Raw genomic sequence first — 25,934 nt, forward strand, 5'->3', positions numbered from 1 at the left:
GTGAAGTGACCAAAACCTGCTGCCACCACCCAACAGACGGGAATAAAAAGCAAACACCCCCCCACCCCACCCCCACTGCCAATCCTCAACAGAAATGCTCACAAAAATGAAAACCTCGGACAGGAGGAAGAGCACTGCCGGGCAGGCAGGCAGGTGTATTGCTTGGCTGTGGCTTGGGGGACACTTTTTTAGTGCCAATATAACTTTGAACAGTCACTAAGCAAACTGTTGTAAGTCAAGGACTACCTGTACTTCATCACTTTTTTCCTTTTTTTTTTTGGTCATCAAGTTTTTGACACCTTGCTAGGCGACTGGTGGTACTCGGATGTTGCCATATCCTAAAAGTGGTACAATGGGTGAAAAGGTTGAAGAGCCCTGTTCTAGAACTACCTTTATTAATATTTCTGCAACAGTTTCTATCAAGTTTCATGCCAGAAGCTTTCTATATACTAGTGCACCAGGCATTATTTTATTTCTGTTAAAAATCCCTGTCTAGAAGATCCTAAAAAACTATAGCCAACATTGTTTCAGTTCAGGGGCATTGCTATCTCTGTGAAGCAGCCAACATAGGGGCTGGTGTGGTAGAAAATCATATGCCATAAGCAAAATGCTCAGCATTATTTCAGGTAATAGTAGCATGGAGTCTGGACTTTGACAGTTCAGCAACCTGAAAGTTGCTGTCATGATTGGGAAGGGTTGAGCAGAGAGCAATGCTACTACCTCTTTCCAAAAATACCTACATTGCTACCTGGCATTGCAGATTTCTTATTTGCTGTTTATTTTCTTATTCTGATCCCTCTAGGTCAGGGGTGTCAAACTGCCAGTCTGCGTCACGCCAAAACCATGCCCACTCCATTGCCAGCAATGGGAAAAAAGTCGTGATACGTCATGACATGTCACGTGATGCCACGAGTTTGACACCCGTGCTCCAGGTTCTACTGCTGATCCTGTCTAGAACCTCATCTGCAGATGAAGAAAATTGAAGTTCAAAAATGCCTGGAGAAGATTGTTTAAGAGTAAGAGCTACGTACTGTAGCTTATTTACTTAGTTTATTTTATATTTCTTGTTAATTTGTTTTATTGTTTTGATTTCTTCATTTTTAAAAAATTAATTTGAGGGGTTTTTCTTATTTTAATTTGAGCCACCCAGAATCATGTATGTGAGATGGGCAGCTATATAAATTTAAATAAACAAAGAAACAAATATTTATTTAAATTTGTTTTTTTTAATATGTGGCCTGGATTATCCCTTACTAAACACATGGTTAATATTCCAGAAAGCCAAAAATAGTTTTAAAACTGAACAGCTCATTTTTTATAATCATCCATCAACCTATTTTATCTGTAAAATCATCTTGTCACTGCATATGCAAACTAATTTCTCATAACTAATATCTGAATTCTTGGTCTGCTAATTACTATAAGTAACAATTAAAACAGATGAAAACCTGGGTAGTTAATCTTGATTTTTTAAATATTTAAGTGGAATAGTTAAATAGTATTTTCTTTAATGATATTGGATTGAATCCAAACTTAGTTAGAGTAGACTAGCTGAAATCAATGAAACTTAAGTTAGTCTGACTTAATTAAATTCCATTATTTACAATGGTTCAATTCAAAGAATGTATTCATTTGGTTCTAAGCCACTATTTTAAGTGACATCATGAACCATGCTTTGTATAGCAAATGTCATACGTTTGACTGATTTTATTCAAAGGCTTGTCCATAAATCAAGCAAAATATCAGAGCCAAAGCAATAGCAGAGGAATAAGAATTTTAAAAAATATATTTGGGGCTATTTCAAATTCCAAATGATTAGGGAATGCATTTATTTTGCTCTTTCCCCAGTTTTACTGGGGAAATAATTTCATCAAAATTTTAACTTTAAAAACTTTATTTGGGTTATGGTTGGGCAAGAAATAAAAACACTTATTTTAATCATTAAATGTATATGAATATGTCAAATTTAAAAACTATAGAACCATACATCTTTGTAAAATAAAATAGATAAAAAGTTCAATAATGTTTAGATTTCTACATACATAACAATGACTTGGTAGATATACTACTTCAGAATGACAAAATAGAAAAGTTGGAAGGGACCTTGGAGGTCTTCTAGTCCAACCCCCATTCAAGCAGGAAACTCAATACTATTTCAGACAAATAGTTGCCCAGCTCCATATGTAAATACTTCTGAGAGAAGATAAAGTTTAAGTTTAAGTTTTATTTAATTTGTATACCGCCCTTCTCCTTGGTAGGGACTCAGGGCGGTTCACAGGGCATATATAAAAAAGACAATACAAAAATTAAAAAAGATTAAACCCATGCCCAGTTAAAACAGTAATACAAATCTAAAACAACAAATTAAAACCCATAATCCCCCATCAGGCCAGACCAGCCATTTCAAATAGGTGGGTCTTCAGGCCACGACGGAAAGTTCGGAGGTCTGATGCCGTCCGGAGCTCTACCGGCAGTTGGTTCCATAATGCCGGAGCGCCCACAGAGAAGGCCCTCCCCCTGGGGGCCACCAGTCGGCATTCCTTGACTGGCGGCACCCTGAGGAGGCCCTCTCTGTGGGAACGCACAGGGCGGAGGGGAGTTGATGCCGGCAGCAGGTGGTCCCTGAGATATCCCGGACCCATGCCATGTAGGGACTTAAAGATCGTAACCAAAACCTTGAACCTCACCCGAAAGACAACTGGTAACCAATGCAGCTCGCGGAGCAAAGGTGTAACATGGGAGTACCGGGAAACTCCCAAGACAACTCTCGCGGCCGCATTCTGTACCAGTTGGAGCCTCCGAGTGGTCTTCAAGGGAAGCCCCATGTAGAGAGCATTACAGTAGTCAAGGCGAGAGGTCACGAGCGCATGAGTGACCGTACACAGGGCATCCCGGTTCAGATAGGGCCGCAACTGGCGCACCAGGCGAACCTGGGCGAAAGCCCCCCTAGTCACGGCCACTATATGATCTTCCAAGGTAAGCCGTGAATCTAGGAGGACTCCCAAGTTGCGAGCCCTATCCACGGGGGGTAAGAGCTCACCCCCCATAGAAAGAGATGGAACATTTTGAATGTCCCGGGATGCCGGAATGTACAGCCACTCAGTCTTGTCAGGGTTGAGTTGAAGTCTGTTCCTCCCCATCCAGACCCGAACCGCCTCCAGGCAACGGGACATCACAGCGAGGGCATCACTGGGGTGGTTTGGGGTCGAAAAGAAAAGTTGGGTATCATCAGCATATTGATGATACCCAACTCCAAAACCACGAATGATCTCACCCAGCGGTTTCATGTAGATGTTGAACAGGAGAGGCGAGAGAACCGACCCCTGAGGAACTCCACAAACGAGAGACCTAGGGGCCGATCTCTGCCCCCCTGCCAACACCGACTGCGAGCGTCCCAGGAGATAGGAGGAGAACCACTGAAGAACTGTGCCTCCCACTCCCAATCCCCTGAGACGCCGCAGCAGGATACCATGGTCGATGGTATCGAAAGCCGCCGAGAGGTCTAATAGGACTAGGACAGAGGAATATCCCCTATCCCGAGCCCTCCAGAGATCATTCACCAGAGCGACCAATGCCGTCTCCGTGCTGTACCCGGGCCTGAAACCCGATTGGTAGGGGTCCAGATAATCCGCTTCATCCAGGACCAGAGGGAGCTGATGCGCCACCACACTCTCGACAACCTTCGCAAGAAAGCGAAGGTTGGAGACTGGACGAAAGTTGTTCAAAACAGCTGGGTCCAAGGCAGGCTTCTTGAGGAGAGGTCTCACCACCGCCTCCTTCAAGACGGTGGGGAAATAACCCTCACTCAAAGAAGCAGATATAACCGCCTGGAGCCAGCCTCGTGTCCTCTCCCTAGCTGCATAAACCAGCCAGGAAGGGTACGGGCCCAACAAACATGTGGAGGAGCTCAGCCTCCCCATAATCCTGTCCACTTCATCAGGGGTCACAGAATCAAACTCTTCCCAGGTAACATTGACAAGACCGCCCGTGTCCTGATCGCCTGACTCTGCCCAGCTGGAGTCCAAACCGGTCCGAATCCGAGCGATTTTATCCGACAGATGTTGGCTAAATTCCTCGGCACGACCCTGCAAGGGATCCTCCCTCACCTCCTGATTAAGAAGTGAGCGAGTCACCCTAAACAAGGCGGCCGGGCGATTATCTGCGGACGCGATGAGGGTGGAGAAGTAATTGCACCTCGCCACCCTCATCGCTGCGAGATAAGACCTAATGTAGGTTCTTAACCGCAACCGGTCGGGTTCGGATCGGCTAGACCTCCAGCAGCTCTCTAGGCCCCGTTTCCGACGCTTCATCTCCCGGAGCTCCGCGGAAAACCATGGAGCTCGCTGGGATCTGCGCCGGGTCAGGGGCCGCAAGGGTACAACCCGGTCAAGTGCCTCAGTGGCTGCCCTTTCCCAGGCTTCCACTAAGGCATCCGCCGAGCTGTGAGCAGTGGAGGCAGGTGGGGACCCCAGCGCCGCTTGGAATCTATCAGGATCCATTAAGCGTCTGGGGCGGTACCATCTAATTGGCTCCGTGCCCCCACGGCGGGGGGTGGCAAAACGGAAGACCAGCCGCAGGAGATGATGATCGGTCCATGACAGGGGTATAATAAATGGAGAGCCCCCACCTAGATCATCCAACCACCGTCTAGATAAAAAAATCAGGTCAAGGGTGTGGCCTCCCTCATGAGTTGGCTCTGAAATTACTTGCGTCAGGTCCATGGCCGCCATGGAAGCCATGAACTCCCGAGCTAGCTCCGATGAACCTCCCAGGGATGGTAGATTGAAGTCTCCCAAAACTATAAGTTTGGGAAACTCAACCACCAAGCCCGAGAGGATATCGAGCAGCTCGGGCAGGGCTGCCGCTGTGTGACTAGGCGAAATGTACACCAGCAGCAAGCCCAACTGCGCCCCAGGACCAAATCTCATAAAGAGAGACTCACACCCGACTATCTGAGAAACGGTGGCCTCCCGAGGACATAAGGTCTCCCTAATAGTAACCGCCACTCCCCCACCCCTACCATGAGCTCGTGGCCGGTGTAGCACCCGGAAGCCTGGTGGGCAGAGGTCAACCGAAGGGACCCCACCCTCTGGGCCCAACCAAGTCTCCGTGATGCAAACCAACTGTTAGTGGTAAATGGATCATCAGTATACATTAAGCATTTGTGACATGGTCAATAGCTGTCAGTTGTTATGCTATGGAGAAGATTTTGTCCATGTCAATTGTGTTTAAAATCATTTTGATATAACAACTATTACCTAGTAGTAGACAAATTAAAGTATTTATAAAATATATGCAAGTATAACATTTATTCTACCACATAAGCAATAATTTAAAAAGGCATCCTAAGTATGTCGATATAGTCTATAGCTCTCTACATGGGGCTGCCCTTGAGGACCACTCGGAGGCTTCAACTGGTGCAGAATGCGGCCGCGCGAGTTGTGATGGGGGCTTCCTGATACTCCCATGTAACACCTCTACTCTGCGAGCTGCATTGGCTTCCGGTTGCCCTTCGGGTGAGATTCAAGGTGCTGGTAATGACCTATAAAGCCCTTAATGGCTTGGGTCCAGGTTATCTGAGGGAACACCTGCTGCCGGCATCAAGCTCCCTTCGTCCCGTGCGCTCCCACAGGGAGGGCCTTCTCAGGATACTGCTGGTTAAGGAATGCCGGCGGGTTATTCCTAGGGGAAGAGCATTCTCTGTGGGCGCACCTGCCCTCTGGAATGATTTACCCGTGGAACTTAGGACCGCCCCCGATCTGCGTTCATTTCGCCGGGACCTGAAAACCTGGCTTTTTGATCTATCAGGCCTGGACTGAAGGGGTTTTAGCTTTTTTAAATATTGTTTTAATTGGGCTTAATTAATTTAATGTATTTTAATTCTATATTATCTTTTATATTGTATTTTATGCTGCCCTGTAAACCGCCCTGAGTCCTTCGGGAATAGGGTGGTATAGAAATTTAATAAAATTAATTAAAATTAAAAATAAATAAATAAATAAATAAATAAATAAATAAATAAATAAATAAATAAATAAATAAATAAAATCTCCAAGTTGATGGAATACAGGCAACTGTACGTTGGTTTAGAAGTCCTGATTTATTCAGAATAGTAATATTATTTTTGGAGTAAAACTAGCTTTTTTTGTGCTTATGGAATCCTGACCAAAATACGCCAAAATTCATTGGTATTGTCTTTTTCTTATAGGAAGTCCGGTTTTGGTATGGGAATGACTAAAACTGGAAACCTAGTTATCTTATTAAAAACATTATGTGAAAGTCTCAATTTAGTGAAGCCATGATGTCAATATTTGTGGCTCCATTTGTAGATTGCCATAGCACACGGTATTGATGTAAACTAAGTTTAATTAGATTTTGTTTTCTTTCTCTTTTTTCAACTGCCTTTAATTCTCTTTGCTTACTATTTTTTATTCTTTTTATGCTTTGCACAACACTGTGATAGAGATGGATGTAGACATGTACATATGTATTTTAAGAATATCACATTCTTGGTAGTTCAAAACCCTTATGTTTCTATTAAGAATAACCTAGGTGAAAACAGTTTGTCAACTTTCTCTCTCTCTCTCTCTCTCTCTCTCTCTCTCTCTCTCTCTCTCTCTCTCTCTCTCTCTCTCTCTCTCTCTCTCTCTCTCTCTCTCTCTCTCTCTCTCTCTCTCTGCCCCCACATGCACTCACGTGCTTTCAAATCAATTTTTTGACTCCTGGAAACTGCCTGTGCCTGAAGTTTTCTTGGCAACATTTCAGAAGTGGTTTGTCATTTTCCTGCTACCTAGGGCTAAGAGAGAATGTCTAGCCCAAAATCACCCAGGTAAAAGGTAAAGGTAAAGGTTCCCCCGCACATGTGTGCTAGTCATTTCCAACTCTAGGGGCCAGTGCTCATCTCCGTTTCAAAGCCGAAGAGCCAGCGCTTGTCTGAGGACATCTCCATGGTCATGTGGCCGGCATGACTAGATGCCAAAGGCACACGGAACGTTGTTATCTTCCCACCGTAGTGGTCCCTATTTTTCTACTTGCATTTTTATGTGCTTTCGAACTGCTAGGTTGGCAGAAGCTGGGACGAGTAACGCGCTCATTCTGTTACGCGGCACTTGGGATTCAACCTGCCAAACTGCCGACCTTCTGATCGACAAGCTCAGCGTCCTAACCCACTGAGCCACCACATCCCTCAAGATCACCCAATTCATGTCTAAAACAGGACTAGAACTCATCCTAGTTTCTAGCCTATGCCTTAATAGTCAAAAGTTTAGATATTATACCTTTCCTGAGGTAAAGTTTTTAAAATAATGCATACATAAACTTCATTCATGCACAGAGGAACAAATATACTATCCTCAAATTGCTGTTGGTCTCCTAAGGGTTGTGAATCACAGTTCGAGAATATGTGGTATACCAATGTGTGTCATGAGATATGAAAATATCGGTATGCCAAGAATTCCAAGGTAAAAATCTAATAATAATAAATAATAAACCTTTGTTGTCAAAGTACAACATGTGTACATTGAGATTAGCTGAGCCTCCCCCCGTGCTCTCTTCCCCCAACACACAGTGACAACAAACCCTCCATCCCACCACACTACGTTAACCAGCTACACCACACACCGGCCTCCCAAGTCAATTCTGCATAAGATTATGTCCCATTTAAAAGCCTAACAGCCCACGGATAAAAGCTATTTTTCAGCCTGTTGGTACGGCTGGCTATATTCCTATATCTCCTACCGGATGGTAGGAGAGTAAAGAGATACCGTCCAGGGTGTGAGTCATCCCTGAGAATCTTCCTCACTCTTCCAAGGCAACGAGCCCTGGCGATGTCATCCAGTGGTGTCAGGGAACAGCCCACAATGTCTTGTGCTGTGCTCACTACCCTCTGTAATACTTTCCTATCCGCGGCTGTCAGACCAGCATACCAAACCACAATACCATACGAGAGGACGCTCTCTATAGTAGACCGGTAAAAGAGGGTCATTAGCTGTTGTTCTACCCTGTTCTTCCGCAAGACCCTAAGAAAGTGAAGCCTCTGTTGGGCCTTTCTAGCCACTTCCTTTGCTAGAGATCCAGAAGTACAAAAGCATTTGATAGTCTTCCAGCTTGACATAAATATGCATAGATATGCAAAGTGAACAACCATACAAGATACATCATGATACCACAACTGTTTTTTCAATTGAGAGTCACATGTGTATGGTGCAATGGGAAAATGGCTATCATAAGGAACAGAATGTGGTCATACCCAGAGTAAAACCACATTTTAAAAAGATTCAATCTACTTTTTCCTACTATTTTTGTAATTATATACTATACTTTTTACCATCCAAATTTAGAGGTTATTTGAATGCTGTACATGCCCTTGCCCCTCTTACCCAGTCTTCAAGTCATTACACTTATTTTTAACTGATATAACACCATTCAGTTGTTAAACTGAGGATTATTCAAAATGACTGAATAGAGTTGTGTACCTCTGAGATAAACAACAAAAGCAGAAATTATACTTATTGGTGGCATCCTACTCGAACCAACTCTCTTTACCTCAACAAACAACTATGTAACAGAATTCAGATTGTTTTTAAAAAATTAAATATTCACATGCCTCCCAGTGCCCAAATCCATCTGAAAGCACTAAAATTCTGATTTTCCTTATAGAAAGATTTCTTTAATAAAAATAACTACGTATTAAAATGTAGTAGTATTTTTTTTATTTCTCTGTACTTCTCTTGTTTTATATATGTGTTCCTTTTAGCTGCTGTTGTCCGTTCTGCTTTTTTTTCTCTAGCATGGAGTTTAAAATATAAAATATGCTTCCCCTTCAGAACTGAGCCCACTCAGTTATACATTATGCCATGCAACGTACAACCAAACACAACTTATCACAATGTGACAGCTAATATTTAAAAAAAGGAACACACATGTATTTTGAGGTTTGATAATGCCTATCAATCTCAGTAATGGGTATCCAATCCAGATTTCTGACAGATATCTAGTGGATGGAGCATCCACTTTGAACCGCTATGGCTGAAGGAAATGAATGAGGTAGATATTTCACCTCTCTAATTAAAAATAAGACACAAACACCACCTACACTGGAAAGTTAAACATTATTGCTTGCCTACATATTCTGGAGTGTTCTATAAATTAATTTTTTTAGGTAGGACTCACTTTGCTATGATTTTGCTGTATAGATAGTGATAATGTGTGTGCCTTGTTGTTAAAATGGCAATGTTTTACAAATCACTATGCAATTCAATATCCAGGTTTCATGCATGCTACCAATGCAGTAGTACTGATAAATGTGTGCTTTTAATGCTTTGAGAAAAGACATTTAAGTCAAAATGTCCTTCTAAATAAAAATTGTAGCACAAAGCTTATAGGGTAATACTATGTAAATTACTATGTGTGCAATTAGGGATGTTATTATTGTGATGCCAAAGGGTGCTAGTTAATTTGATCTTGACTTTTTCTAGGGATGGCTGATATCCCTGGTTGACACAATGGCTGCATTGGAGAGGAAAAGCAGAAAAAACTGTCTCCTTATACTCATAGACCCAATCTGGAGTTTACTAGCTAGTACATTAAAACCCTGCTACAAATTTGTCCCTTTGTTTCTGCACAATATGAATCTAAATATTTTGCTCTTTTTTAATCTGGCATTTTAAATGGGTTTTCTACACTTTCACATATATTCTTCACATTTATTCCATATTGTTTTAATTCCCAGAACAGAGACATGATTATTCTGTCTTTTGCTTACATGCTCTGTAAAGCACCATATGTATTAACAGGCTAGACTACAAGAAGTAATATAATGCACATTACAGAAAAGAAATAATTGCTTAAATGAGTACACTTGATGTGCCCAGATTTTAAAACATCTGGCACAACTTGTTTTATTGTGAGAAGGGTGAATATTTGATCATTTGCCATCCTAGTGGGAAAACTGAAATATAGATAGCAACTTTTGAATCTTCAAAATGTTTCTTCTATGTAAAAATTAAATGCTGCATTTCACTGTGAAGCTGAACCTTAAAGACATGTCAGATTACCCATTTTGGGAAATGAAAGACAGTCAGTTCTTATTCATCTTATTGTTCTTTCAACATAAAACAAAATTTCAAACAGTACCTAGTGTTAGCTCTATTGAAAAGAAGAAATAGCAGTAATTAGGGATGATCTGCACATAATGGGTGAGACAACTTCTGGATTAATACTTAATAGAGTTTTGAAATGATTCTGAAGAGGTGCTTTCTGACATGCAGGAGGAATGACCTGTATAGATACCTCATTAAAGCAGCTATAAAGTAGGAAATGCTACTTTAAAGAGATGACTCATTAAAAGGAACCATATATTTTACACAGCTAGGTCTTTTCTCAGGCTTCAACAAAGCCTTAAAAAGAATTAAAGAATGGTTGGACTTACACTTTCACATGATTCAAAGCACTTGTGCCAATAATTTTTCTACGGTTTTAAGAGCTCTAATTCTTAACATTGAAAAGAGATATCATAAAATGCTATGTCTATTTAAGTTATGCTGAATATCAGAGAGCACCTGCCACTCTTCTGAATGATGCTATTTTTCAGCAAGTAAGGATATCTTCCCCTCCTAGAAAAAAAATTCTAAACTTCTACCAATAGTGTAAAATGGTAGTAATGGCTCATGGCATTACTAAGCAAAACTTAGAGGTGACAACTACAATAAGCTAGAGTTAGAGGACAAAATTTAGGAGTCTATATAGAGATGATGATGATGATGACGACGACGACTCATTAAATTGGTAAGCCACCCCACTCCCAGCAACTCTGGGTGATTCTGTATAAACTGTCCTACAATTCATCAGCTGTCTTTTTGTTGTTTTGTCCAATGAATGCTCTTTTATCAGCACTGTTAGAGAACTAGTCAATGAGTTGATTCTAGGGCACCACCAAGCCTTGGTGCAGCAGTGGGCTAATGCCTCCTTAAGTAACACCGGCTGCCTGCAATTAGTGCAGGTTCAAGTCCCACCAGGCTCAAGGTTGACTCAGCCTTCCATCCTTCCGAGGTAGGTAAAATGAGGACCCAGATTGTTGGGGACAATTAAGCTGACTTTGTAATAATGCCGCTTGGGGGTGTGTGTGAAAGCCCTAATAAGCAGGCATATACATAGAATGAAGGCTACTGCTAAGTTTGTAAGCCGCCCTGAGTCTTCGGAGAAGGGCGGGATATAAATGGGATTAAAATAAAATAAAATAAAATAAAATAAAATAAGAAAAGATAGTTCTATCAGTTATGTATGCCTTAGATCCATCTGACTTATTTCTGACAATAACTCTGCAGGAGTATAGAAAAGAGGCTTTTTCAGGACCTAACTAGCAATACTGAAAATTGAACTTGGTTCTTTTTACAAGCAACATATGATTTTACCCTTAATGTCAATGTGTGGTCATGCAGAGATTTAAATCTAGCTTCTATCATTCGTAATCAGCATCAGCAAATATGATGAATGAAGAGAGCTGCAATTCAAAACTTTTTAAATGTTATAGAGCTGCAATTCAAAACTTTTAAATGTTATATTTTGCATATTTTTGGATGATATCATTAAGACATTGATCATCCTTAGCTCAATGAATGTTCAAAAGAAAATGTAGAAGAAGCAGAGAGGCCTAACAGGAACATTCAAATGTTATTATTTTGATGTCTGGTTCCACAAAATTTAGTAAGTTTAGGAACGCTTTTCATTGGTTTTTCACTAAGAATCCCTCAATGTCCCATGGTTAGAAGCTCCTTCAAAACAGAATTTCCCAGATCACTGGCACCGTCCAAACTTCCAACCTAGATGAGTGCATCAGCAGAAAATGTGGAAAAGTGGGAAATAAAGAAAGAAATTGGATGGGCAATCTTTCCAAATTTCTCCAGGGAAATGAGAAATTCTCTATTTATTTCTCAAAGGAATAATCCATTAAATATCTCAGGAGCACTACAATAGATAAAATCCAGTAGGAGGTTTCTTATAAGACTTACTTTGGAATGTAATTAAACATACAGTAGGAAAGCTTCAAAGCAGTGGAGAAAGTATTGTATTATGAAAGAGAAGAGATTAACACATGCCTTGGCTACCTGGAAGCTAGAACATCATTATCTCTTGTTTTAAAATGTTCTTTTCCTTTGGTAAGAAATTTCTAACTCAAGCTCTTTCATTAAGTCAAATAAGCACTAGTAGAAAAAACAAGAAGTTTAATTTATTTGATTGGTACTGTAACTAGAGCTCAGGATACATTTCGGTTTTTTCATTGTCTGTTCTTTACACATACTTACAAGCAGCATGAATTTCTTCAGCTACTGAAGCCCGGTTTGAAGAGAAAAATGGAATCAACCCTTCCTCCAAATTCTTCAGTTATTTGGAAGGAAAAGCAAGATCAATGAACCAATGACTATCAAACAGCCAAAATTTGTAGCCCTCTGCTTGAAGTTCTGCAAATATGAATAGACTGACTGCCTCATAACTATATTTAATCTCTGTAGGGTAAGCAAGGTAGGTGGCCGTGAAAACCTAAATTTCATACTTTGGATAATGTGTCATCCAAGCAGACACATGCTGTCTGACAGCTGTCTTCTTTTTCATCCCACAGGTTTGATTCATGGGCCAAATCTTCCAGATAAACCTAGCAGTTCACTTTCCAATAGAAACAGCCTGGCACTTCCTCGGGGAATATTTTCTGTTAAGATGTTACATGGGCATTTTGTGAAGCAATAAATGCTACCCTATCTAATGATTCACCAAAATATTTCTCATGCAAGGAAGAAATCAACACATTGCTTTCAAGATAAACTTGATCTTCAGCTTTTATAACACGTTATGGTCCACAACTTTTTAACATGGGCTTTTCCCTATATGCTAAAAGCAAGAGAATTACAAGCTATATGTACTTTGTATTGTGCAATCATATTAGAGAGAAGGGGAAAAGAAGTATATTGTCAAAGGGATTTCTTCTAGAGTCTCAACACTGACATGAACATGTTATGCATGCAAGTGTGGATTTATTGTATATCCCATTATTGGTCTGAGTCAAGAGAGAATGAATTAAAGAATGAACAGGATAGATAGATTTCTCTTGAGAATACAGTGATTTGATGCCTTTATTTCCACATAATATTGCAATAAGAAGACTCTGTAAGGTAATGACAATTGCCTTTTCATCCTATGTGCTAAAAATATGATTCACATACATAATGTCTGCATTTTCCATTTTTTTGACGGTTCCACTGACTCCACTGACTGTTTCATTAAACTCTTTAATTAGACACATGCTCAAATAAAGTACATATGTTTTTATATAGTGAAGTTAGATGACATTTTAAGCACATTTCAGTTTGCAAAAATCTCTTCACAAGTGCAAAAGCAAGGAAATCTCACACCATTTTTAGGTGAAAAACAAAGGAATTGGAATAAAAAATAAATGAATGATTTCACCCGATATTTTCCCCCCTCTTATAGTTATTTTATCAGGGATGAGGATACAGTGCTGCATCCATGAAGGCTGTATGCATTCCACAGCATTAGATTGTGGAAGAAAATGAAAAACCTAATAGCATTTTGATATATTCCAGTTAGGTTTTCCATTAGGAGAAAAAGGTGATATGTTCACACCATTTGTCAGGAAACGAAGAAATGAAGAGAATGTTGACAATTTCATTACACTCTGGTTATGGGGTAATCTGCACTTACCTATTACAAGATAAAAAAAATTCAAGATATTATTAGTTGAAAACATTATTGTTTATAGTTTCTTTTTAAAGTTGTGCTACAACTAAATGGAGTTGATATAATGATGGAGTCTACAAATTTTAAGACAGAGATTTCATATTGTTTACAGCCCCAGCTCTTTTTTTTTCTTTTGAGGGTGCTGGGGTGTTACTAGTTTGATTGGCACAGTATCAAAGTCCTCTGTTAGCAAGCATTTCTCTCATAAAACCATACTTTTCAAGGAACAAAAGCAACTAATAAGATATTAAAAATGCCTTGCATCCTGCCCCATTTTCTTATTTTATTTTGGAAAATCATTACAGCTATAATCTTATGCACCCCTTTTAGGAGTAAATCACTTGAACATATACTTTGGAATAGATATTCATATTGCAATAACTTTTCACATGTTTTCATGTTAAGCAAACAAATTCTCTTTCAACTCCCTCTTTTATCTGTATTTTCAGCTATTCTGTTGAGAATATTTCTTCAGTGGATAGGTATGTCATGGTAAAGTCAGTGAATTTACTGCACAGTCCTATTGATTGATTTTAATTGGGCTAAGTCATAGGTAAGTGAATTTATGATTGTAGCCAAAATGTACAATCACAGAATGCAAAGGGCAGAGAGGTTAAGATGTACCATCAATCTGCCCATTTGACTAATGAATCAGAGAAGGTAGCTTCACAGGGCAGAAGTGGAGATATATTGCTGGATTTCAACTCCCCACAGCTCCAAAGAGCATGGACCTGGAGCAAGGAATAATGGAAAGTGAAGTCTAATATTTGGAACAGAAATAGAAAATTTTGGGATTTGGCAAACATATTTGGTATGTTGACAGAGTGTGGCTGCCTTGATGGGTATGCCTAGTCCCAAAATACCTATTGATTGAAAAAATTGATAGAGTTGTTCCCTATCTTAGCCTTACTAGAAACTCTTTACTACCCTAGTTTATCTTTGGACAGATAGACATATTTACAAAACATTGGACTATAGCAATCCATGAAGTTGAATGTCTTAAAAAATGCAAATAAGTAGCATTTTGCAACATGACAGCTTCCTGTTTATTTCTTTGTTAATTAAAAGACTAAGATTAAATCTGGTGGGACAGGAGGACAAAAGAAGTATCCATGAGCAAACTGATGTTTATGGGGAACAAATTGCCTATCCTGTATCTGAGGGTCGTAAGTTCTTCACAATTGCAATGAAGTCTGAAGGCCCCCTGGTTAGACACTATCTACACATGAAAAGGGATCAAATCCAAAACATTCAGCTCCCAGAAATCCTTATGTGCAGCAGTATGAATATAGCCCAAGGAATTAAGGATCAGTGCTATACCGTTCAGCTTTAATTAAGCTTTCCTCTGATTTCCACAGTCTTGTGTAATGAATATAAAATTACAACTTTGAAAAAATTGCAAGGGTGGGGAGAGAGTTAAGCTGTGGTTTGATTAGAATACTATTCAATGAGATTTATAAAACAGAGGATTACATTTGGGACTTCTTTCAGTACAATAAATACCTAAGACCTGTCCTTGCCATAGTTGAAAGTAAAATGGAAAAAAAATGGCGCTATATTTGCCATAGAAAAGATAATTTGTTTCATAGTGCATGTTTTATTAAAGGTTAGACCCCACATTAAAACTAACACTGACAATTAAAAGAAGTGTGTGTGGGATTACACAAAGGTGATGTCATGTACTTGTACTTTATATAGCACCTTCTCCATTATATAGACTATTTAAATAAATTATCATAATTTTTGCTTAAATTGGATTGCTAGTTCTTAGGCATGTGCAGTATTAAATAGAGATGCAATAAGCAACTGGATCACTAATATTTTGGGATATATAAAAAAAGGAAGGAAGGAAGACTGGTGAGTTTGTTATAATTAATGTCACCTATGGATAATACAGCATTTTTTTCTAATATTACCTATATTGGACTTCAGAACAAATTCAATATTCAGAAGTATGTATTGGTTGGATTCATGCAGAATTTGGTAAATATGGGTTCAGCCTTTGTGATTGCTTTTCTCTCTTTCTAGCTTGTAATTCAACTGAAATGAATGGCCTCATGACAAACAATCCAATATAGCTAGAGATTTGCAGAGGGGAAGTAAACGTGAGTGGCAAGCTGAGAACATAGTGAAGAATAGTTTGGGAGCATTTTAATGATATAGCATATGCCAAGGGTTTAATCAGAGCCCATAAGGAAGATCATGAAGGCCATACGGAAAGCCATACTGAGCCGCTCTACTAAAGATGCCAGCCATTAGCAAGGTTAGCAAGATACATGGTGGGTATATCTTATTTGTTCTGGTGAAAGCATCCAAAGGAAGAAATAAATAACCAGTTGCCTGATAATTTATGTATTTGTATATTTTGCTTGCATTTTGCTCATAATATCTTAACTGTGATTATAAGATGGTTTGCTCCAGACACCTTAATTAGACCTACTCAGATTTCAAAATGGGCTTTTTCAGTGATATAGCAAAATGTTCTTCCACAACTCTGTCTACCTCTAGTATGAATTCAATCAGTGCCAGACCTGCCCAAATGCGATACCTGAATGGGGATGATGCTGCAGAATGCTGTCAAGCCTTCTGTGGAGCTAGTTCACCCCCTGCGGTGCACTCTGGATAGTGTGCAAATGTAAACTGAACAAACTAGCAATTGTCAGCAGCCAATTACTTTGTATTAGCACTGTAATCTCCTGGCTAATGTAATATTGCCACACACTAAATAAATAAATAATGCTTCATTATCTGTTCCCTCTTGCCAAGATTCATCTTTTGTTGTGGGGTCCTTGATGCTCTCTGATCTTGGTTGTTTTCTTGCAGATGTTTCATTACCAAATTAGGTGATATTATCAGTGCTAGAAGTGAGTGGGGTTTGCTCTTTGTTTATGCTTGCCCAGTCAGCGTTGGTGGGAGTGTTTTTGGTGGTTCCTTAATTAGATTGTTGTTTACTGGGATGGTAGTTCCTTGATAGGGGTATTACTTACTGCTTGGTGTTAATCTCTGCTTATCTGGGTGATTTATCTTATCTGTGATTTTTTTTAACTTTTTGAATGTCTCTTTTGAATGATACATACATGTTGTTTATTTCTATGTGCCTGTTGATGGCTGATTTGTGTGAGTGCTTCCAGGAATTCTCTACCATTTTTTTAAAATTTAGCTTGGTGTAGGATGCTCACTATTTCCCCGTAGAAATTATGGTGAAATTATGGTGTCTATGTATTGTGCAAATAAGGAGTTTTCATCTTCTGACTCCTAGTTGATGTTCATGGAAATGCTCTGCTAATCATCTGCCTGTTTATCCTACATATAACTGTTATAATCCTTACATGTAAATTGTCAATGAGTCCTGCTTTTTATCCTGGGGCTACTAGGTCTTTTGGTTTACTTAAGATCTTTTGGGAGCTTTAGTTGGTTTTAAAAAATAAAAAATTACAAGAAACATTGCAAGACATCACCCATTGTCTTGTCTGGTTCCGCAATTATTTTGTACAACTCCAGGTGAATGGGATTAGTCTTCCTAATAAAATCAGGCAAACTCATCCTAGCAGTCTGAAAGATCTACTAACTCACCCTAGGCAACAGAAGTGAAGGTCATCTTAAACAAATATTCAGGATAGCAATCTGCTGGTGAAATAAGGATTACAGAATCCCTTATTTTTGCCATTCTTATGTCCACAGCATAGGTCTAAACATGAACTTTGTATTTGGTCATATTAATTCTTTCCACTATTAGCATTCCAATTGTCTTTTCTGCAATTTCAACTTCTGGAACACTGAGTAAGCCAAGTACCATTTGGAAATTTCACACACACACCCTCCCCTACACACAGCTTCTAGGCACTGGGACAGAACCTTGACAGCCTCACTTGGTTGGCCTGGAATCAAAAGATATAATTGGACAGCATCAGCATTCTGATGATACTAAAGCCCAAACCAGTGGGTGGATCGAATTGAAAAAGAATGAATAACAAACAACTCTATGAGGTGCATTGAATTGCAAGAGAATGAACCCAACATCATTAAGCCAATATTTTGCATAAGAGGGGATTGGAATTCACTGTCTCTAGTCCACCACTTCACTTCTGGTGTAACTACTACATTATATTAACTCTTCTTGGAACTGTGTGATAGCCTTCAGTTTAAGTATCTTTTGACATGTGAATATATACTTAATTATGAAATAAGATTGTAAAGAAGGTAACAGTTAATGGAATAAGGAACTTGAAAGTATGAATGTGATCCTGGACAGAAGGCTATTATGACTCCACCTGATATACTCCAGAGAAATATGTATGTCTTTTTTCAAGATAAATCAATAGGTTTGGTTAATTGTAGGTGATATGGTACTCAACATGCAGCCTTGGCTATGATGTGATTTTGTTCTAAAGTTGTCCCTTTTGTATAGAAGTTACCTAACATATTATGTTTGCTCTGGAAACATTGTCCAGAAATTCCTGGAAAGCCCAGAAATTCCTGTCTTTTTGTAGGGTTCGTGTTTTGCTAATTATTTCCAATAGTTTGGAAATTAGTAGAAAAGCAGAAATGGATATTGGCTGCTTTTCTGATTGCATAAATAAATAATTGATAAAATAACATTACAAAGTTGATGGAGTACCCATTCTCCATTAATTACACAATGATCTGAAAAATTTACTTTTATTTCTTTATATATGAGGGCAATTCAGAAATAAGCCTCCATTTGAGCATGTGCAAGAAATAGGTGGGGATAGTGATGCCCATCCTATGGTCCCATGCTCAGTAGTTCAGTAGACAATGAGTCATGGAAGAAGGTTATGCTGCAGTTCACTCATCTACTAGATCAATTGAAAATGAACCTTGCCATAGAAAATCCCACCAAATATGAAGTGTGTGCAGTAATACGATGCGTGTGTGTAAAAAAACTTTTGGCAGCTGCAATTCATTGTGAACTGTGTAATGTTTATGGACCAAATATGATGAGTGAGGGTGTTGTACATCAGTGGTGTCACATGGACAAACTGACATGCACAATGAGGCAAGAAGTGGTGGTCTATGTGTAGTCAGCGATGAACTCATGCAGGACATTGACAAAAAGGTACATGAAGTCCCTCAGTTCATGATATCTGCACTTTCTTTACACTGTCCCCAAATTTCTTGGACTGTTTTGTACAAGGTAGTGATAGAAAATTTGGGATACTACAAGTTCTGTGCTCATCGGGCACCAAAACTCCTTTCTGAGGAGCACAAAACGCACCGAATGGGTTCTGCTTTGGACTTTTTCATGCATTATGCCAAGGAAGGAGAACAATTTCTTAACAGAATTGTGACTGACAATGAGACTTGTGTGTCATACATGAACCCCAAAAGTAAACAGCAATCTATGGTGTGGTGTCATATGCACTCACCAAAGAAACCCAAAAAAGCTCAGCAGGCATTGTCTGCCAAAAAGGTTATGGCAACAGTATTCTTGGATGCCAAAGGGGTACAGCTAGTGACGTTCATAGAGCATGGTTTAACCATCAGTAGTGTTGGTTCACAATAATGCTCACCCACACACCACTAGATGCACCCAACAACTTTTGAAGCAGTTCTGTTGGGATGTTTTTGATCACCCCCCCTATAGCCCAGATTTGGCACCAAGCTACTACCACCTCTTCAGGCAAATGAAACAGTGGCCTGCGATGCACCACTTAAACGATGACAATGCACTTCACGATGCTCTTACAGGGTGGCTTCATTCTCAGACGGGAGATTTTTTTGCAGAAGGAATTTCAAACCTTTTAAGACGTTATGACAAGTACCTCAATTTGAATGGTGATTATGTCAAAAAGTAATGTAATGTAGTTTTCTAATGTGTATAATAAAAGTTCTGTATCTGCGAGTGTTTATCATTGATAACCAAACGGAGAATTATTTTCAAATTGCCCTCGTAATAAAGCATTTTATTGTTAGATGTACTATATTTCAAATGTTTAATTTTCTTATTTTTCCTATTAAGTACAGTGATTTAAATGTCAATAATTTAACTGTATAACATGACATGAATATATATGATTAGTTTTGATTAGTATATGACAGTTTTTTGCTTTTATTCTCTTTTTTCTTTCTGCATACAAAATAAAATAATAAATAATTGTTAACTTAAAGCAGGGGTGTCAAACTGCCAGCCCGCGGGCCAGTTGCATCATGCAGAGGCCGCGCCCACCCCAGCTCCGGCAATGCGAAAAAAGTCACAATACGTCACGATACGTCATGTGACACGGCAAGTTTGACACCCATGACTTAAAGGAATCTCTTTGTACCAAGTGCTCTTCCAGACATTAACAAGGGTAGCCCTATGAAGACTAGGCTGCATTGTCCAGTTGGATGTAATGAAGAGATGGATAATCCATGCCAAATCCAATCAGGCTCAGGAAGAAACACAGTTGTATATTGGGCATAATTATGCAAATGTTTTTTTACAACACAACCATATTTTAACCAGGTAAATTGAGTAAGAGGGGCAAGAGGGATGTAATCAGGTTGTAGCCTTCTTCTCTCTATACTTCTTGTTCATTTCTTCTGCAAAAAACAAATCCAAAATAATAATCTAAGCAAAACAACCAATAGCTGAGGTTATAGCTGGCCTGCTTCAACTTTAGAGTCCAAATCAAGACAGATCTCATCAATTTTGTTCACAAAAGCACAAATTTTTCACAATGAGCCATAAATTGCTCCATCTTCAGTATGTTACCACCAACATATTGGTGGAGATGCCATACAATTTAAAACAATCAATGCTGGTCAATTCTGTATCAATGTGAAGGTGGCAGATATTTAAGCCCTATTGGCTGCCTCCATTGGTACAGGATGGGAATCCCGCACTATAACCATTTTAGCAGTAGTTAAGTAAAAAGTTGAAACCAAATCTGTTCTGATGACTTGTTGAATAGATAGGCAGAAAATTATAGTACCATATAAACAGAAATCAATAAAAGGTAGCGGTAATGTCATTTATTGCCATCAAAATGGCCCAATAAGAATATTGCTACTCCCAGAGGCATTTTTGGTTTAAGAAAAGGCAGTCCCTACCCCTATCCCTTTCTGCCAATATCATAAGCCTCTGTGATGCTTAGCAAAATGATTCACTCAAAGAATTATTTCTTTTGTGGTAGACAGGTTGTTCTGGGTTTAAAGTAACATAAAAGGACCCCTTTTAGATCAATAATAAAGTAGATGCTGCTGGGTAACTTTGAGAATTTTAAGTGACTTGTATGACAATATGTGTTGGCTGTTTGAAAACAAAATAATTACTGTAATTTATAAATAGCATTAGTTTTATTTATTATAACCAATTATGAGTAACCATTACTACTAATAGTTATTGATTAATCTCCTTTTAAGAACACCTTCACCAGTAGCTTTGACATTCTGCTGCACTTAATTTCAAGCTTCTTGATCAGGATCTGGCAGTAAGTTATAGAATCTTTCACACTTTACAAATTAGTTTGACTTTTCAGCAAAAGGCTCTTATATATTGCTTGGCTAGAATATAATTGTTATTGAAACAGGAAAATAGCTATACAAAGCAATTGATTGCACATTTTGAGATATAGGACAAATGATTCGTATACCTACATCAGTTTAAACTCATGCCTTTTTTATGCTCTGTTCCATGAATTGAGGTAAATACTTTCAAAATGAGCAGTTGTTACATTTTTACATAACCAGGAAGCCAGTTTGGTATAGAGGCTAAGACTTTGGCTAAAAATTTGGAGATAATGAATTCTAATCCCACCTGAGGCATGAAATCAGTTGGTTACCTTGGACCAGGCACTGTCTCAGCCCTAGGAAGGAGGCAGTGGCAAATTACTTTTAAAATCTTGCCAAGGAAACTGCAGGGACTTGTCCAGGTAGTCACCAGGAGCCAAAACCTGACTGAAAGGCAGGTAGGTAAAGGTAAAGGTAAAGGTTCCCCCGCACATGCATGCTAGTCATTTCTAACTCTAGGGGCCGGTGCTCATCTCCGTTTCAAAGCCAAAGAGCCAGCGCTTGTCCGAGGACGTCTCCGTGGTCATGTGGCTGGCATGACTAGATGCCAAAGGTGCACAGAACGCTGTTACCTTCCCACCAGAGTGGTCCCTATTTTTCTACTTGAATTTTTACGTGCTTTCGAACTGCTAGGTTGGCAGAAGCTGGGACGAGTAACAGGCACTCACTCTGTTACGCAGCACTTGGGATTCGACCCGCCAAACTGCCGACCTTCTGATCGACAAGCTCAGTGTCCTAACCCACTGAGCCACCGCGTCCCTTGTGAAAGGCAGGTACATTAGACCAAAAGACCACTGGTTCTTCTCCCAACACAGCCCTTGTTTTATTCTCCTTCATTTTGCTAAAGGAAGAAGGCATAACTTTTGTAGCTTCCTCAGTTTCCTAACCTGTGCCAGATCAAGAATATCCTATGGTGCCCCTAGGTCATGGGAACTGTTGGTGCCACCTTCTGCCTATGCAATGACTTGCATTTTTGAAATGTGTTGTGACCCTAAGCTTTGGCATCTAGGTCAGTGCCTGCTTGGCCTTAGCCTAAAGTTGTCCACGTTCCTAAATACTCTACATTGAAAGAAAAAGAACTTCCCCTAGTCATTATTACTACAGTATACACACACCAGATCATTGAGATGATATAAAATATTGAGAAAGCCTCTGTATAATAAAAAATCTTAAAAGTAGCTTTTTACTAGCATGAATAGTAGGCAATAACAACCAAAAAAATATTAAACCTTTTTTTCTTACTTGGGAATCATAAAAGTTAATTGATTTATAATATTTAATTACTAGATTACAGATTTCTGGGTATGCTGGCTGTTTATAAATAACATTTCAACATACAATTCTAGTTTCTTCTTCTTCCTTAAGTTACACTATTTATACACAAAAAAGACAGTTAAAGGTTTTGCTTGTGGGATTTAATTTCCTTTTTCATCTTTCTTGCTGAACTAATGCAGTACACCTTCATTTTAAAAGGACATTACTCAGGCAACTTCTACTGTCCTCATAAAGTATCGCACTTTATGGGATAATATCAGCATGGTAGCACATTCCAGAAGATATTTTTTTCTACTTGGTATATTTTACTTCATTCCATTTCTTTCTGGGAAACTTGCCACTGAAAGGTATATAAATTATTTTATTGTTTTTATCATGCCAAATAAACAAACTTCACACATAATATTACCTTTCCATATTTCCTTTCCATACATACAGTATATAAAGCCGGTTTATACAGAATAACCTGAACCAGGATTACTTATCATAGTAGCAAAGTAATCTCAGACAGCAGTTTTTAACAGAATTGTTTGTGTTCCTTTCATTAGAAATGCAAAGTACCAGATATATATCATTTGCTATGTTCAAAGTAAATATTCTACCCCTGGACAATGACTCATACACATTGAATGTTGTTTGGCAGCCCACTGGTGGCCAGGAGTTACATTTGTGAAGCTTTTCTAACCTGGGCTAGGTGGTCAATCACAAATCTTCATTCTCTCACAATAAGACTATATACAGTGATACAATAATGAAAGGGATAAACTGTACATTTAAATGAGTTTTCCCAAGCACATGAATGCATATGAGTGCATATGAGATGGATGAAAATGCTCAACTATTTTTGAAATAGTTTTAGGAAACTTTAGATGCATGATATCTGCTCTAGTAACACATTGTATTAAAATATAGCAATATTCCATATAGATAAGTTTTCCATAAGGAACATTAATTCAAGAAAAGAAGACATTCCAAATTTTCATGGGGTTTGCTTCCAGAGCTACATCACCTTTCTCAGTGTACAATGGGTATTCCACATACAGCTTATCATTAGTGACCTGTAATTTTTGTAGTAAATATATACAGTGGCAGTCACAGTGCTCACTAGACCTTTTGGACAGGTGTCAGGGATTGAGTCCTGGGAAACTAGAAAGAAAATAATTTCAGGTTTCTGTCCTGAAATGCCTGCCAGTGAGTATAGAATTTATCTCAATATTAAAAAAAATACTCCCCTCCCCAATCCCTTAAAATTCCAATTATCTATTTTTATAGGGAACCCAATCTTTGCTTACGTTTGAACAATAAACAGAAATTATGTGTCCTTGCTTTTTTATTTAAGACAGATGCCTCTAATACCACACAGTAGCCAATCATCAAAAGAACATGGATACAGAATAATAATGATGAGATGATGATGGTGGGTGTTATATTATTATTTTTAAAATCCTGACTGAGACCTTGGATCAACCACTTTCTAACTATGGCTAGCGAGCAGCACATGACCCTGGTAGAGTACTTTAATAATGTTATTATTCAATCCCGTTGCAGGCACTTTGCATTTTTATGTACGTTAAAGCACTCAGTAAGTGATGCGACTGGCATGGCTGTCAGGAGACTTTCTCTCAGAGCACAATCTTATAAGCAAACAAATCTTCAGCATGTCTGGAATTGGCTGTCAGAGTGACACTGAACTGAATAAAATAGAATCTCTACTAGTGTACATTGAAGAGGAGATAGAAGGAGGTAAGGGACTATCACCTGGAATGTAAAGACAGCCATGAAGAGAATACCTGGAAATCATTTATCCTTACAATTTATGTAAACAAAGATGCTACAATCATGTGGATTTGTGAAAGCCAAGAAATCTATCACATCCCCAGAGAGACAGATGCATGCAAATGTTTGCACGTGTGCAGGCACAGAATTAGTTACAGTATTCTTTGTATTATGCTCATTTACATCCTGGTATCTCATATTCAGCAGATAAGCAAGTAATGCAAGTTGCTTCTGGATAGCTAAATCACTTCTTTAATAGGACGGGCAATGCACAAGGAGCTGAAAAAAGCACCAGCCCTCCCTTAAATTGATCTTAAGACAAGCATTTCAAAACTGCAGACAGCACCTAACTTTTATGAAAAGATGAGACAACAGAGGCTAAAACAAAGTCCATTACTGAGCAGAAGCAGAGTGGGAGGGAGGCAACATGTCACATGTTCTTCCTTTTCACTGCATTGCTGCAAGTGCTGTGAAATGATGAAAATTCCATAATCAGATACGAACTTATTGTCTGGCTTCAAAAAGAATTCCTATTTATTTTTATTTTTCTAAGCTGTCAAAACATAAAGTAATTTGGAGTCTCTGCAAAATAGTATAATTTGGAGTCTCTCTATAATAGTATAATTTGATTTAAAAGAGATGAGATTGTTTAGCACAATACTGATTTTGCTATCATTATTGTCGTGTTTCTCTGCAGTTTTAACAGCCTTGCTCATACAAAAAAAGTGAACAGTTTGAAAGATCAATCATGTTGAACCCATAATGTTTTTTTTATCTCAAGAGAGCTATAAAAATGAAACTGGATGCAATCCAGCTATTGTACTTTCTTCACAAATATTAAAATTATGCAATGTGAACTAAACAAAAAAATCCTTGAACTAATGCATGCTTTGAAACATCATGTATCCTGTCTTTCCTATATACTTTATATCCTTACTAAATGAAAACATGTCACTAATCTTCCTTCCAGCTCTATCATTAGTCATTGAAATATTTTCAAACTTTAATCAATATTCCATTTTAATCTTTCTGAATAACAAAAAACAACAATAATAATGAACTTAGATTTAAAACATCATTTCAAATGCTTATATGGAAGCAACCACTAAAGCAGAAGTTGTACAAGAGTTATAGCATTTCTTTAGGTTTACTATGCAACCAAATCAATTTTTATAGTAATAATAGATGCCATTTTATCTTTTTGTAATGCTGCTTTACAAGCAGTCATTTCCATAAAAACTTTTAATTCTTTGGAACAGAGTAAAGAGCAAACTATCTGCAACGTATCCTAAATCCACCACCACCCTCTCCAAAATATTCTTATCAGCTATAAATATTTCCTCACAAATAACTTCTTTCTTTCTTTCTTTCTTTCTTTCTTTCTTTCTTTCTTTCTTTCTTTCTTTCTTTCTTTCTTTCTTTCTAGGAGATGGAAGCAAATGTTTTAAAGCATACATCTGCTAAACATCACTTGGCAGATGCAAATCAAAATGGTTTCCTTTATAGCTTTTTTATGTCAAAGTAAGAAAAAAATGGCCTGCATTTGAGAAAGAAGTGGGTTTTTATTATTTTTGCTTGTGTATTGCAAATCCTCTTCTCCTCCCCCCCCCAATAATAAGGAA

The sequence above is a fragment of the Vipera berus genome, assembly GCF_964194415.1.
Source record: "Vipera berus genome assembly, chromosome: 3".
Classification (NCBI taxonomy): domain Eukaryota; kingdom Metazoa; phylum Chordata; class Lepidosauria; order Squamata; family Viperidae; genus Vipera; species Vipera berus.